The sequence below is a fragment of the Giraffa tippelskirchi genome, chromosome 2 (genome assembly GCF_054371585.1).
Source record: "Giraffa tippelskirchi isolate mGirTip1 chromosome 2, T2T-mGirTip1v1.2.pri, whole genome shotgun sequence".
In the NCBI taxonomy this organism is placed as follows: domain Eukaryota; kingdom Metazoa; phylum Chordata; class Mammalia; order Artiodactyla; family Giraffidae; genus Giraffa; species Giraffa tippelskirchi.
Window position 1 is genome coordinate 65131343 of NC_137276.1, and position 15069 is coordinate 65146411.

The following is a 15069-nucleotide window of genomic DNA, read 5'->3' on the forward strand; positions in this document are numbered from 1 at the left end:
AGTCCAGCTGAGATGTGCTATAAATGCGAAACACACACAAAATTCCAAAGTCTTAATTTAAAAAGAAAAGAATGTAAAAGATCTCATTAAGTTTGTTATATTGATTACTGCTAAATGATAATATTTTGGATACACTGGGTTAAATAAAACAGATTATCAAAAATAATTTCATCTATTTCTTTCAAATTTTTAAAATAGCTACCAGAAAATTTAAAACTATGTATGTGACTTGCATGTGTGGCTTGCATTGTATTTCTATTGAACAGCACTACTGTAGATGCTCAGCATAAATCCCCAGTCACTAGATAAGCCTGGTACACAGGTGATGCTCAGTATTGGTTGACCGAATGACTAAATGAAAGGTCTCCCCAACAGTGGATGTGGGACCCTAAAACACAAGGGAAGGACCTCCTGCCCCACTGTTCAATACACGCTGGTTTTCCTGTGGCAGTCTACCCACGCCTCTCCTAAGACAAAGCCTCAGGCCTCTGTAGAAGGGACAGAGAGAGGCCTGGTTTAGAGTTCTGTCACCACTGGTCCCTGAAGATAGCAGCTCTTCTGGCCCCAGGAGAAAAGGTCAAAATTAGTCTCCTCCCAGGGCAAGGGCAGGTGAGAGCCAGAGAAGGGATGCAGAGGACTGGAGAGTGAAGCCCTGGGTAACCCCGGGGCAGGATGACAAGTCTCTTATCTCTGTAGCAAAGAACAGAAGAGGGGCAGAGCTAACGGGAAGCCCTTGGAGGGATCCAGCACACCCTGACTGAGCCCCAAGGAAGCCAGGAAAAGCCAGCATTTTGGGGGGGCAGGACCAGCACTACAAATGAAGACCCAGACATAGTCCCAGCCACCCCTTTTGTTTTCTCTCCCTTCCCTCCCTTTCTCTCTCTCTCATGCTCTCCTCCACTTCCCTCCCTTGATTTCACTGGCTCCCAAATTACAGCCTTCCTTTTAGAAACAGACACAATCAAGGTGGTACACAGGGCCCTTGTCACAAATGGCATTGCAGGTCCTCTCCAAATGGAGCATGGCCTTTAAAGAGGAAGGCAGCGCTGCTAACAGCCTGTCCTAGGGAAGATACATCTTGAGGAAGGACTCCTTCCCTGTTAGGTTGATCAGCCTGCGGGAGGCTCTGGGTGACTGTGATTGCAGGGTCAGGCCCTGGCTGCCAGGGACCAAGAGATGACGGTCTGCCTGGCCTCATGCTGGGGTGGAAGTAGCCGGGCTCTGCCCTTGATTAGGCACTGCCCAGGCCCACCTCACCCCAGGAGAGGGTCTAGAAGAAGCCCACTCCCTGACTGTGAGCCTCAGTTTCTGCACCTGTAATGTGGGACATGGTACATCCAGCTAGTTTCTAAGGACTCTTCTAGCCTTTGGCATAGATGTCACAAACTCAAATGGCTAAAGGGGCCAGGATGTAGTGTAAATAAATGGGGTCAGATATGAGACAACAGGGAATGGTGGAGACAGAGGAGAAATGAAGGCTATAAGCATACCTGTAAAATTCACATGTTGACAGAAGTCAGAGCAAAATCCTAATAGTGGTTACTTCAATGAATGTAACGCAAAATTAAACAGTCACTAAAAATAATGCTATAGAAAACTCTGTAATTACATTATTTGATTGTAATATGCTGTTATGTAAAATAAGAGTATCATACACACACAAAAAAAGAGCAGGAGGGGGCCTGAGGGAGCCTCGTCAAGCCACCAAGGATGCATCAGATCCAGCTGGGGTTACACACATGCACACATATGCAAAAACCCGTCGCTTTCATTTAAGATCTGTTTCCTTTATTGTATGTATATAATCCTCAGGGCATTTTTTAAATAAAAATACAAATAAATAAAAGGGGGTGGCTGCAACTCAGCCCCAACCAATTACTGTCAATTGGGAACACAGACCCAATGTTGCCTGTTCTGGCCAGAAATGCCAGAAATCTAGCTCTTTATTACGAAAATGCCATTTTTTAATGTTGCTAATAATTAATGCAAAATGAAAAACCACAACCACACATGCATAAATTCTCAGGCAGAATTCAATTTTAGAACTTATAGATTGTCCAACTCTCAAAATAAGGGGAGGTTTCACCTCTTTGCTGAAATACAATGTGCCTAACACATGACTGAATCGAAAAGGGATAATAAAAATGCTACCACATTCTGCATGTGTACCATGTGCCAGGCCCTGCACAAAAGGCTTTCTGTAGAGTTTTCTTCTTATTAATGCTGACAGAAAGCCTACAGTGTAATTGGAAATTATTCCCATTCAACCACTGAGAAAACTAAGGCCTGGGCAAGGCCTTAGCCTTAGCTCAGGAGTGGAAGCTCTATCTGCCTCCAAGCTGCCTCACAAAAATCAAGAAGGGAACAGGTTTATGATCATAATAATAACCAACTCTTGCATGAGCTGTTAGACTATGCAAAGGAAAGATCAAAACTACAAACGCTAAGCCTGAGCCTGCTGTGTCACTCTCAGTGTCACTGCCTGAGGCCCCTGGGGCTGGGGACAGACGTCTGATAGCCCCGAGCGCCCAACAATACACGGAGCATCTCAGACTGTCACTGCTGAAGGGAGATAGAGCCCCAGGAGCATGATCGCTGAGACCCAAATACACAGCCAGAAAGAAGCAGCAGCAGCAGCCCGTACCACTCCCCGGGACAGAACCAGATTACATTTCACAATGAAAGACTAGAAAGCTATCTCCATGTGGCTACTTCTTAAATATGCCAAGTTTCTCACTGACACCCTTCTAGTCAATAGCGTTGGTAAGAGTATGCATTGTCTGCCTTATGGAATTCAATAAAGCTATTTTCATATTGAACCAAAATAAATATGCTTCTATTTATCTCCATAAATGCTCTAATTCTTCTGAATTGACTCTTCTGCACAAATGACCACTCACCACTCTTGTAGATAGTCAGATCAAGATATGGAAATTTCCAGCACTCCAAAAGCAACCCTTGAGCCCTAGTCATCACACCCTGGAGTAACCATGATTCTGACTTCTGTCATATAGGTGGGTTTTGCCTACAGTTGTGCCTTTTACTTGGAGCCTGTGCTTTTCTATTCTCCACAGTTCCCACCATGCCCTATCGTCTTACATTTGATGCTGCTTTACTCTCTTGTCAGCTTCCCAGCCCCTCTAGGCGCGTGAGTTTGTGCCTCTACTCCAAAGGCATTTGCCTAGAGCCCAGGATACAGCAAGATGAGCACTAGCTGCCCAATCTGAAAGGAATCCATGTGAATGGTTAAAACCGGTTATAGGCATACCAGATGCCAATGTAATAGCCACTGAGTCAATGGACAGTGATTAAGCATTGGTCCCTGAGGATACAAGGAGGAATAAGATAGAGCTCATGCTGAAGGAGCTCATGGTCTAGTGAGAGACCAGACCACTGCAGAGTAGGGCAAATTGCTACGTTAGGGCCGTGAGTGAGGAAGGCACAGCTAGGGAGTTAACCACCCCTCCCACCCACCTGACTCATGATACTGTCCACACTGGTGCAGGAGGCTGGAGCACAGAAGAGCCTGTTCCCCTCCCCACTTCTCTTCCACTGGAGGCAAAATAACCCCATTCTGAAATAACCCATCCAGCAGGGTCCAACTCACAAATAACTTTGCGCACCAATTAAATGGACAAATAGGATTACCTGGGGCCAAGAAAAACTCAAATCAAGGCTTGAAAATAAATTTTTAAAAAATGAATAAAGGCAGTTAAATTAATTTGCTAAAAGAAATCACCTTCACGTTTTAAAACAATGAATTTTGTTTAAAACCTGAGGGTTCTAGGAAACAGTAAGACTTCTATTGACCAAGTTGTTTTTGAACTCACGGATGAAGGTATCTTTCACATGAGTGTCACTGTCTGTTAGTTCCATGACCATGCCAACCCACGTTCTCCCACAGCTCCCCCAGCCACTCTGCCCCCTGGCAAAAAGGGAAGCACAGTCCTCTTTAAGTAGGTCTAGGGTGCATGAGTCATGCCATAATCTTTCACCTGTGATACCGTTGGCCCCACCAAGGCTCTAAAGTCCTCAGATCCCCAGTCTCAGGCCAGCCTTGCTAGTGGCAGGGTCACCATTATTCCTCCAGAGGACAATGGATGGTGACTTGCACTGTGCCTTGGAATCATCCTGTTTCTTGGGCCTAGGAACCTCCCAGGACACCGGGTGGAAGAAATGGGGTGTCCAGCCTGGGCTGGTGACAGGGGTAATTAAAAGTGGAGCTTGGCTGGTATCCTCTCCTCTGCTGACTGCCCTAAATTAGCATTTCTGCAGCTCCCTCTGCATAAATCCTGAAGACCACGGAGAGGTGTGATTGGTGGGTCATTCCATTCATTTGGGAGGGACAGATAAAGTGAAGGACAGTTCCTTAATTCTTTCTCCTTAAGGGACAGTATCTATCCATCCCCAGGCCTCCTAGAGGCAGAGCAGTTTATCCAGCTTCCAAAAACCCTGCCCCTTCTGCCCACTTCCTACTGGCCCATATGCAGCACACATGGCAGTGTTTTAATTACACAGAAAACTGAGCTGCTACTTGAATCTGTCTAAAGATGCCCAAAACACAGATATTCTCCTGGCACTATCAGGGAATATCCTCAAGGAGCCAACAGTGGACAATTAATCCAACCCTACCATAAATGTCCAGGAAAAGAAGTTCCAGTCTCAATCTCATTCTCAAACCTTCATTCTTATCCAATGACAGTGACCTTTTTGACACTCTTTCACCAAGGGGCTGTGAAATGCTCATTTCTGAGAAGGTACTGTGGACCAGGGCTTCTCAAACTTTACTGATAAAACAAACCTCTCAAGGATCTTGTCAAATACAGATTCTGATTCAAGAGGTCAGGGGTGGGGTGCAAGAGTCTACTTTTCTAACAAGCTCCCAGGTGATGCTGATACTGCAGGTCCACAGGCCACACTCAGAGTAGCAAGGTTCTACTAGACCTTCACCTCCCAGAAGTATGTGCATTTTAAATTAGGGCTTCAGAAAGGCGCCCTTCAAAACATTAAGCTCAAAGAAACGAACCTCAAATGGTGAGTTTGCAGGTAAGGTTGCTTGCTGGGCAGAGGAAATACCTGGGAGGCAACCAGGACCATTCACAATCATAACCCTCAAATTAACCTCTTTGGTAAGCTGATGTGAGAAGCCCAGCGTTTTTTGGGGGGGAGGGGGGTTCAAGAAGGTGGAGACAGACGTGTATATTGGGACTCAGCCCAGAGGAGGCCAGGATGTCAGTCAGCTCTGGGCATCTCACACACTCTTGAAGCTCTCCACCATCCAGAGCAGAGCCACCTGGTTCACACCAGTCACTTCTGTAGTGTCACCTTTCCAGCCCACAGGGTACTCTCCCTCTCTGCCATTCAGCCACTCTGCATTCCCACTCTCCCCCGACAGCACCAAGCATCCCAGTTCCCCCAGCTAAGGGGCCTCCTCCTCCTCCTCCACTCCACCCGCAGAGTGACATCTGATCACCCAGACTCATAGGTGCTGACCACCCTCATAGGTGCTGACCGCAGTGCGCCTACCCCTGCACCATGAACCAAACATTAACTCCAAGCCTGGTCTCCCCCACAAATAGGCTGACTCATCAGCACCTCTCTTCTTGGCCCCAGCCAGGCTTTTCCAGCCCACCCCACCCTGGGTAGCTTGATTCTCCCCTAGGCAACTGTCTGACTCCACCCAACACACACACACACCCCCCCTGTGCCTCCCCAGCTTATTTCAAAATCCATTCCAAATTGGGGTGGTGGTACTTGCTAAGGGGCTGAAAGGTAAGGGTCAATGCTTTCTCTGGTCTGAGAGGGCAAACTATGAAAAAAGAGGCAGGCACTGCTCTCTATATTACTCGGGAGGGTGGGGCGTGCTACTACCCAGGAAAGGCTAATTTGCCCCTAGTGGGCTGCTGACTGCACAAGGGCTGCGGGTTAGGGTCACAGGGGGCGGTGGCCGGCGGCGAGGGCACAGGATCTCGGCCAGAGGCACGGAGGTAGCGGCTCTAGCTGCTGGCTCCGCGGGAAAGGAAAGCACTCAGTGCACGCACGGGTTCTGCAGGAGTCCCGGGCTGACCTGCAGGGAAGACAGGGGCTGCGTTCCTGAGCGCAAGCCCCTGGGGACAACCAGCACTGCCGGTGGCCGGGGAAGGCAAAGCACGAGCCGCACAGGCTCCCTGCTCCTCCAGGGGTGCGTCTTCCCATATAGCCGGCCCAGAGCGGGGAGAATGCAGGAGTCCTCCGGGGTCTCTGGCGGGCACAGAGAGGTGATGAGGGGAGGGGAGAGCTACGTGACTTTAGGTCCCTCCAGTGCCGACGCCTACCCGCGGTGGGGTTGTGCCCCACCCCATCTCCACTGTCCAAAGGGGGAATCCAGAGCGCAGAAGGAGACGAGATCGGACCCCAACGCCCTCTTTGCCCTCGAAATTCTCCCCACCCTAGACCCAGACCCTCTCTGAGGCGCGGAGAGCAAAGCGCACGAACGTTCCCAGGTCCAGGAAGCGGGGTGGGAAGTGGAGTGCCTTTCCTCCCAAGGCCAACGCGGAGGGAATTCGAGTTGCCAGGAATCAAAGTTGCCGCGTGTCCAGCCGCGGGCTAGGAGTGGGACGCAGGATGCTGGCTGGGAGCCGGGGATGGAAGGAGGCCCCGGGCGCCCGCCGAGGGCGATGGCCGTGCCGAGAACAAGTGGTTCGGCGGCTACGGTCGCGACCCCACGGTTTCAACTTTCCCACCGCGTGGCGAGTGAACGGCTCGGAGAAGGCGAGGGAAGCGGGGAAGGAAGGGGCGGTGCGTGGCTCTTGGTACCGTGTGCGTGTGCGGAGCGGCGCCGCGCCTTGGGCTCTGCTCTCCGCTGGATCAGCCCCGGAAGGCCGCCTGCTCGAGTCCTGACCACCGCCGCGTCTCGCCGCCGGTGCGAAGGCTCATCCGCCGCGCGCTGGCCGCGCCTGGGTCCCCTTCGGCCGTCCGCTCGCTGTTGGCCGCTTGCCGGCCTCAACTTCAGGCGCGCTGCGGGCTCAGACGAGGCGCGCCACAGTCGTCCCGAAGCCCGGCACCCCGGCGCCCCATGCCCGGGGCCGGACCGCCGCGCCCCGCCGGGATCAGCGCCCCGCAGCCGTCGGACGCGTCTTCTCACCAAGCATCGCGTCCGCAGCCTGCGCCCCTCTTTCCGGAGCCGCTGCCGCGGCTCAAGTCCGCGATCAACTTTCCCTCGCTTCCTCCGCCCTGCTCGGCCCCCGCCACCCAGACCCCGCCTCCTGACGCTCCCTCCCTCACCTCCCGCCTCGCCCAGCCCCTGCCTGCCCCGCCGCGCCCCGCCGCCCACCCTCCCACCACGGTGGGCGCCAGGATCCCTGAGCTCCCCACCTCTGACCCCGCTCGGACCCCCGGGAGCGGCGCGAGACCGGGGCCAGGCGCTTAGGGCATGAATATTTCAGTGCTGGCGAAGCTGCCCTCTGCCGATGTCATGGCACCGGCTGCTGTGGCAACTCGACGAATCCCCCAAAGGGGCGAGGAGGCAGCCGGAGAAAGCGGCCCCAGGTGCACGCGGGAGCCGTGCTCCGCAGGGCCGCCCACTGTCCCGCAGAGGGGTGGGGGCCAGGCTGGCCTCGGGCGGAACGGGGAAACGCTCCCGGGAAGCCAGAAGGAACGGGTGCCGGGGTCTAGGTAAGCCTGCGCCATCTGTTGGCTTTAAGCGCCCCCTCTCTGCTCCCAAAGTCGCGCTGAGCGCCGAGCGGGGCTGTCCCTCTAGTCTTTGGGACCACTTAGCTGTGTTGGCTCAACCAGCTGCCTTTGCCTACCCCACTCATGCTCTCCCATCTGTGCCCTCTCCATCAATCAAAACTGAAAATGTCCCCAGTTGCTTACAAATGAGGGGCCCCGAATTAGAAGAAACCCGTGATGTCACCTGAGCACCGTCACCCATGCAGGGTGCACACCTGAATAAGGGTCTCCCAGCTTCTTTTTGCACAAACTTAAGGATGGAGACTTCATGACTTTTCCAGACAGCTGGAAGCAGGAAGAGTGTATACTGGCATAGCTGAAGATGGTCATTCCCTGACCTTGATCTTTACCTCCCAGGGCTAAACATTCTGAATTCTTTTAACCATTTATCATATGACTGGATGTCTGGACCTGTATCAGCGTATTGACAATAGCTGCCTGGAGTCAGGCTCTGGGCTGAGACTTTTGGCCTGACTTCATTCTAATCGCAACACAGCTTTTCTGGTACGTGTGTCATTAGCGTGGTTTTACCGAAATAAAACGGGCTTTAGGGAGGTGCGTTAGTTACCCATGTGGTGGAATCAGATACTGAAACTAGAATCTGCCTGCTTCCAAAGCTCCTGTTCTTTACCATTTACGCATTATTGCTACTGTATGCTAGCTAACTGAAATAGGTTCTGGGGATGTGACAGAGGAAGAAATAGGCTTGGTCTTTGTACCTTGTAGAGCTTCTCTAACAGGAAAAACAGTCAATGCAACACATAATCAGGTAAAATTACAGTCAGAATTGGTGCTAGGAAGAGGAATATTTTAATGGTACCTGGCCTAGGGGACCAGGGAAGACTTCTTGGAGGAGATAACACTGAGTTGAGATCTGAGGGATGCACGATGGGGAGAGAGAGAGTGGGTTTTAGGCAGAAGAAACAGCATGTGCAAAGGCCCCATGGTGGGAAGGAACTGGTATACATAAGGAAGTGAAAGAAGTATAGAGGGGCTGGAGCACTGCAAAGGGTGAGGAGGTCAATAAGTTCAAAGCCACAGTGGGAGCCGGGCCCAGACATACAGAGCCTGTTGGCTTAATCAGGGTTTGATCTCTATCCTAGGAGTGGAAGCTTTGAAGTAGATGGTTGGGATGGAGGTTGAGGGGTGGGAGTGTCATGAAAATAGGAAAAACAGGGAATTGATTGGGAGGTGATAGATGATGAGAGCATCTTTCTTCAGTTAGAAATATTTACTTACCATCTACTGTGTGCCAGGGAGTTCTCAACCAGGAACAAACCGCACATTTCAGACCCAATCCATCTGGCCCCCCATTTTTGTACAGAGAGTTTTAGCAGAACATAGACATGCCCATTGGGTTATGGCTCCTTTCGCAGTAAAACTGCAGAGTTAAGGAGTTGCAACAGAGATTCTCCAGTCTGCAAAACCTAAGATATTTACTATCTGGCCCTTTACAAAAAAGTTGCTAACCCCTGGGAGTCTTGACACTGGGATACATAAGTGAATAAAACACACACAGAAATGTATGCACACAAATCCCCCCTTCCCCCACCCCCACCCCTACCTCCCAGAGCTCACATCTCTGTAAGCTATCTCAGCTGTCCAGGTATCAGAGTCCTGGCCTAGGGAGGTGATGTAGAAATAGAGGGAAGGGATATTCAGGAGGTAAAAAATCTACAGACCTGGGAGACGGAGTGATGCTGGGGGGAGAGAGAGGGAAATGTCATGGAGACCCCAGGTTACTGGCTTGCGGAAATAAATGGACAGGGTGCTATTCCCTGAGATGGGGAGCAAGGGAAGAGAATCAAAAGGGGAGAGGAGCAAGAGCCCCCCCACCCCCCGCCAGGGTGGGTAGAGTGTGAGAGGCCATTGCAGTGACCGAGTGGGGAGGGCAGGGAGGCCATTGGACACATAAGTCTGGGGCCTGAGGACAAAGGACAGGGCTGGAGATGTGGTCTGACAGGTCTCAGGGAGTCACAGTTTCAGATGGTGATGGAACCAGGAGTTGGGAGATTTGGCTTCTGAATTTCAGACTGTTCTCTAACTGGTTTTGACCTAGACATGACTTCTCTGAAGACTCCTGTTCCTCATTCATAAAATGAAACTACTAGAAGAGGTGCTCTTCAAAGCTTCTCCAATCCTAAAACCTTCTTTCTTTCTGGTTTGCCACCTTCTCTCTCAAACTATGACTCCTCAAGCTTTCTGCAGTCATTTTACAAGTGAACAAAAACTGCACTGAATTCAGCTGAATTCACCTCCTCCAATGTGGGCATCATACTTCTGTTCATAGAAACTCTTCGGCAGCCACTTTTATTCCACAAGCATTTGTCAAGTGCCTGCTCTGTGCCAAGCACCGTGCTAGGAACTGGGGTGTCTGTCTGAGTGCAGCCCGCCCACAGAATTGCTTTGAGTGTGTAGTAGGGGATTGAAAGCAACTGTGGTCACATAGTGATGGAAGAGCTGAGAATTCAAATAGGGGATGATGAGGTGACTCAGTTCAGCAACAGCAGAAAGCTGCTGCCCACTCTAGGCTGGAGGGATGAAGAGAGGAAGCAGTCACCAGGATCAGGGTCACACAGCACAAGATGGGAGCACAGTGGAGCTGGCAGGTGGGAACCAGAGACACAGTTACTACCAGAGACACTGCTTAAGGTCAAGGATGAAGAAGAGACACCTTGGCTTCTCTCCCCCAGCTATGGCCTCCTCCAGCACCTCTCTTTGGCTGACCCCAGCCAGAAGCTGCAGATTTGGGGTCAGTCCTGCTGTGATTTGAAGCATAGCAGAGGAGCCAGGAATGGATCTGCTAGGAACAAGCCCACACTGCACACTGGGGACACAGCTGTGAATAACAGGCTGTCTTTGAGGCACTCCCAGTCCAAGAGGGGACAGATATATAAATCAGGTACAGGCTGACAAGGTAAGTGTCACAAAAAGGAGAGGTAGCCCAAGGAGAGTAGGGTGATGGATTCTCAGGCAAGTTGAGTCCAGAAAAGCTGTCTGGACCAAGAGACTTCAGGGCTGAGTTTTGCTACGATGAACAGGAATTCCACAGGGAACAAAAGCACAGGAGCATCTCGGGTGGAGGGAAGAGCGTGAGCAAGGTCCGGAGACATGCATGTGCACTCTCCCCACAGGAGCCGTGGGAGCTTTCTGAGCCTGTAGGTGAGTAGCAGCCCTGCTAACCACACACAAAGCAGCCTAATGCAAGACGGCAGCATCTGCAGGAGACTCAGAGCTGGTAAAGGGAACTCAACCTCTATGGCCTGAGCCAATGCCTTCTCTCCAGGGAATTATTCCCTGGAATGCTAGCCTTTCTTCCTGACGGGAGTTTCCATCTCTCAAACCATTTCAGGGTTGTCCACCAAGAGCTCAGAGTTCTCCCCATCTGCCTCTCCATAGGAAACCTTTGCCTCTCCCCCAAACCTGTGGGGCACCTCTTATGTGACTTTGGACAAGTGTCTCAGCCTCTCTGAGCTCTGGTTTCCACTTCTGCAATTGCGATCATGATGCCTGCCCATCCTTCCTTCTGGAGCAGTGAGAGAGCTCTTTGACAACCGTAAAGAACCACAGAGATGCTACCTGCCCAGGGCCCAGCATCATGCAGACCTCCCTCCTCCTGGGGGGAGCTCCATATTGAGGAAGGACCAGGCCCTGCCCTAACTGTAACAACTGAAAGGGAAGGTCCTCCATCACCCACCTCCTGGCCACAGGGCACAGCACGTGGCCCAGGCCAGCCAATCAGAAGCTCCCCTCTCAACTTTGAACCTTGAAGAGAATCACAAAGTTTAGAAATAGTTTAGAATAGCTCAGAAGTTACGGAAAGTACCAAACCCTGACTGACAGCACTTGAGGCCTGACCTGGGCTTCATTCTCAGCTGTGTTCTTGGCGACCTGCCTTCTTTGGTCCCTCTCTGTTTTCTGGGCCTGTCCTCCAGCCTCTGTTTGATTCTGTAAGAACTCTCCCTTATCTAACTAGCCAATTCATTTTCTGCATCAGCTAGCCAGAGTCTGTTTCTGTTGCTGGCAGGTATGGACCAGATGAAGATTCTCCTGTCAGTTGTAGGGGATTACATGTTACAGTGCAACATGGGGTCAGATTTGCCAAGGTACCTCCATCCCTTCTTTTCCAAAATTTAAGAAGGAAAGAAAGGGAAAAAAAGAAGGAAGGAAGAAATAGAGAGTAAGAAAGAGGGAGGGAAGTAAGGGAGGGAGGGAAAGAGAGGAAGGAAAGACAGAAAAGAAAGAATTGATATAGTGATATATTGGCTCTTTCTATATCAGAATGACCTTGTCCATGTTTCTCCTGAAGTGGCCACATCTCTGTAGAGGGCTGAAGTTCATCTTTAGCTCAGAGACACATTTGACTTTAGGATCCTCAAAGGCAGAGACAATGTCTTTGTTCATTCATCTAGCAAGCATTCCGGGAAGGTCCACAGTGTGCCAGGCTCTGGACTGGGGGCTGAGAACACAGAGAAGCATATGACCTCTTCTGGCCCTCAGAGAAACTACAGTCCAGATGGAATGACAGCTACAGAAATAAGTAGCTGGGAGGTATAAGACAATGCTATTCGAAGCCAGGACCAGGTTCAGCAGTGACAGAGGGGCTCCAAGTAGGTTACAGTCCACCCTGACCAAGGAAATGGGGGAAGACTTCCAAGAGGAGAGACCACTTAAGCAGAGCCTTGTAAGATGAGTGTGCTTGGCTAGATAAGGTCAGCAAGCGCATCTGTGGTAGAGGGGCTGTGTGTGTGCCAAGTCATGGGGGCATCACATGCTTTAGAGACTTCAGGTATGGGAACAGTAGGGCTGGACCAAGATGTGCTGGGAGGGATGAGAGAGGAGTCTCAGGGGAGGGGCATGGGCTGGACCATGAAGGGCCTGGTCTGCCAAACCTGGGCCTGAGGGTCACTCAGCAAATGATGCTGGAAGCAGAGGGGGCTGGGCTTGGAGGCAAAGATGCCCCATATGATGCATGATGATACTAAAGAGTGTGATGAGCTAAAGGATGGAGACAAAGAGACTGCATACCCCCACAGTGGCCCTGGGCTGGCATCTTGGAGGAATGGGCACCTCTGCTTCATCGTCTCTATATCCTTAAAATGCCAAATACTCCGGTGGCCCTCTGGCACTCTTGGTGAGAAAGAACAGGAGGAAAGGAGCCAAGGGAATCTAAATCTGCCCGTTTAAATCTGTCCAGCCTATTAAACCACCTGGGACTGAACTGGCTTCCCCTTGGGTCCCCCAGCCCCGACTGGGGTGCCTTCCTCCCCTCCTTCCTTCCCCAAGAATGGAGGTGAGGCAGGGGGTGTAATGCAAGGCTCAGGAGACTAGAATGCAGAGGACCTGGGTCTTAGCCAAATTCTCTGAGCCTCAGTCTCCTCAGTTGTAAATGGGCACACCAGCCCCCAGCCTCCCCGAGTGCCTCCCAAGGTTGCCATTCAGGACGAAAGAAAAAAACATGTGCTCAAGTGTTTTACAAACTGTGAAAACAAAACAACACTCACAAACAAGTCTCTCATCCCTGTGAGGGTCGATTATTATTTTTAACGGACATAAACACCTCTCCCCTGGGCACCCTCCATAACAGCCTTCCTCTCCCACTTCATGTTTCCTGCCCATCCTCCTTGATTCCCAGCCCTGAGCTGTGGCAGAGCCCCTTTGTTGCTTCCTGTCTGCATCCCGCCCGCTCCCCTCTCCCGGGGCAGCGCCTGCCACCATAAACCAAGCATGTGTGCTCCTGAGTTTAGTTTGTGGGCCCTCGGAGCCTGGCACAGCTGTGGTGGCTGGTTGCTGCTTGTGAATGAGCAAGGCTGGAAGGCGAATGGGGTGGGCTGGGGCCACCCATTTACATAGCCGAGGCCCCCATCCCCAGAGGTGGGGTGGGGGGGCCCTGAGGGCATGGCTTCCCTAGTCTCTCCATGGAAGCTTATCCGTCCCCCACGAGGCCTAAGGAGCCAGGCTCCTCCCCTCACATTCCTGCCCCGCTCCCTGCTCCCCTCTCCCATCATTTATTTATAAGGTATTCACAGCAAAATGCATGACAAAAAGTTAGGAGCTAATTAAAGCTGGCACAGATTGGCACATGGGAGCATGAATTATGCATTGGTGCAGAATGGCAGTTGGTGGCAAGGCCGGCACCATGTGCTCTGGGCACTAGTAGGAAGTGGGCATGGGGTCCCCTGCTCTGCCAGGGTCCCCCGCCCTGCCTCTTGGAGGGGCCCCCATTCCAGGCCCCTCTGTATTTCTCTGGGGGGGCAGCTGGAGCCCCATCCACCACCCCCAACCCTGGGCAATTTCTCTCCCTACAGCCCAGCATGTCATGGCTGTGAGCGGCATCAACACCATGATCAGAGGCTGGAATCAACCCACAGAAGCAGGTCCCTGGTTCTCCTGGCATGTGCTTGCTGCAGCCTCCATGCAAAATGGGCAGGGCTGGGCTTCTCAAAGTGTAGGGGAGGCAGCAAAGGCTTGAGACCAGCCAACTAATATTGACATGAGCACATTGGAGCTGGAAGACGCCTTTAAGACCAGGCAGTCCACACCTCAAGGTGCCTTTACAGATGGAAAACCTGAAGGGAGAAGGGCAAGCTTTCTACAAAGCTACACAGAGAGTAATAATAATAATACTGTTAATTTAAAACAGATTTTGTGCCAGACACTGTTCCAAGTGCTTTGCATGGATTATCTCATTCAGTCCTCACATGAAAGACACTCCAATGAACCAATCTGACAGATGAGGAAACTGAGGCAGCACAGAAATGAAAAAGCAGGTTGCCCAAGGTCACGAGGAGCAAAGTCTGAATTAAACTACATCCAAGCAGTCAGATCCCAAGCTCTGCCCATGTGTGGGCCCGGACAGTGGTTCTCAACCCTGACTACACTTCAGAAGCTCCTGGAAGGAGGGCTAAGAGTGTAAAAATAGGATCAGAGATTTGGATTTGATTGGTCTGGCTGACAACTGCACATGGCATTTTTGAAGGCTCCCTGGGTGATTGTAATGTGCATAGGAAAACCACTAGCCTTAGGAGGAGGGGGATGGATATTAACCCCAAAAGTCACAGATGCAAGTTCTTGCTCTGCTGCTCCTGACTGTGTGAAGCAGAGCACATGGCTTGACCTTCTGGGGCCTCTGTTTCCTCATCTGTAAAATAGAGTTAGTAATTGCTTGGGCTCTGGAGCTGGGCTGCTTGAATTTAGTCTGAATCCTGCCTCTGCCTTGTGAAGTTCTCAGTTTGCTCATCTGTAAAATGGTGACAATACTGGTAGAGTTGTTGTGAGGAGTGAATGAGTTGATAAATATGAAATGGTACCTGGAAGCCATGGTCATTAGCTGTCCTGGGAATGGGGAACCTTGCCCCT

General features: G+C 51.3%; 1 protein-coding gene across 1 annotated transcript in view; it reads right to left on the reverse strand.

The window, feature by feature from the left end:
* CDH23 (cadherin related 23) overlaps positions 1–7223 on the reverse strand; it is a 434929-nt gene extending 427706 nt beyond the window's left edge. The window contains exon 1 of the mRNA XM_081567063.1: positions 6796–7223. The gene's annotated coding sequence lies outside the window, so the exon portion shown is untranslated. The remainder of the gene's footprint in view (positions 1–6795) is intronic.
* Positions 7224–15069: the final 7846 nt, after the last annotated feature.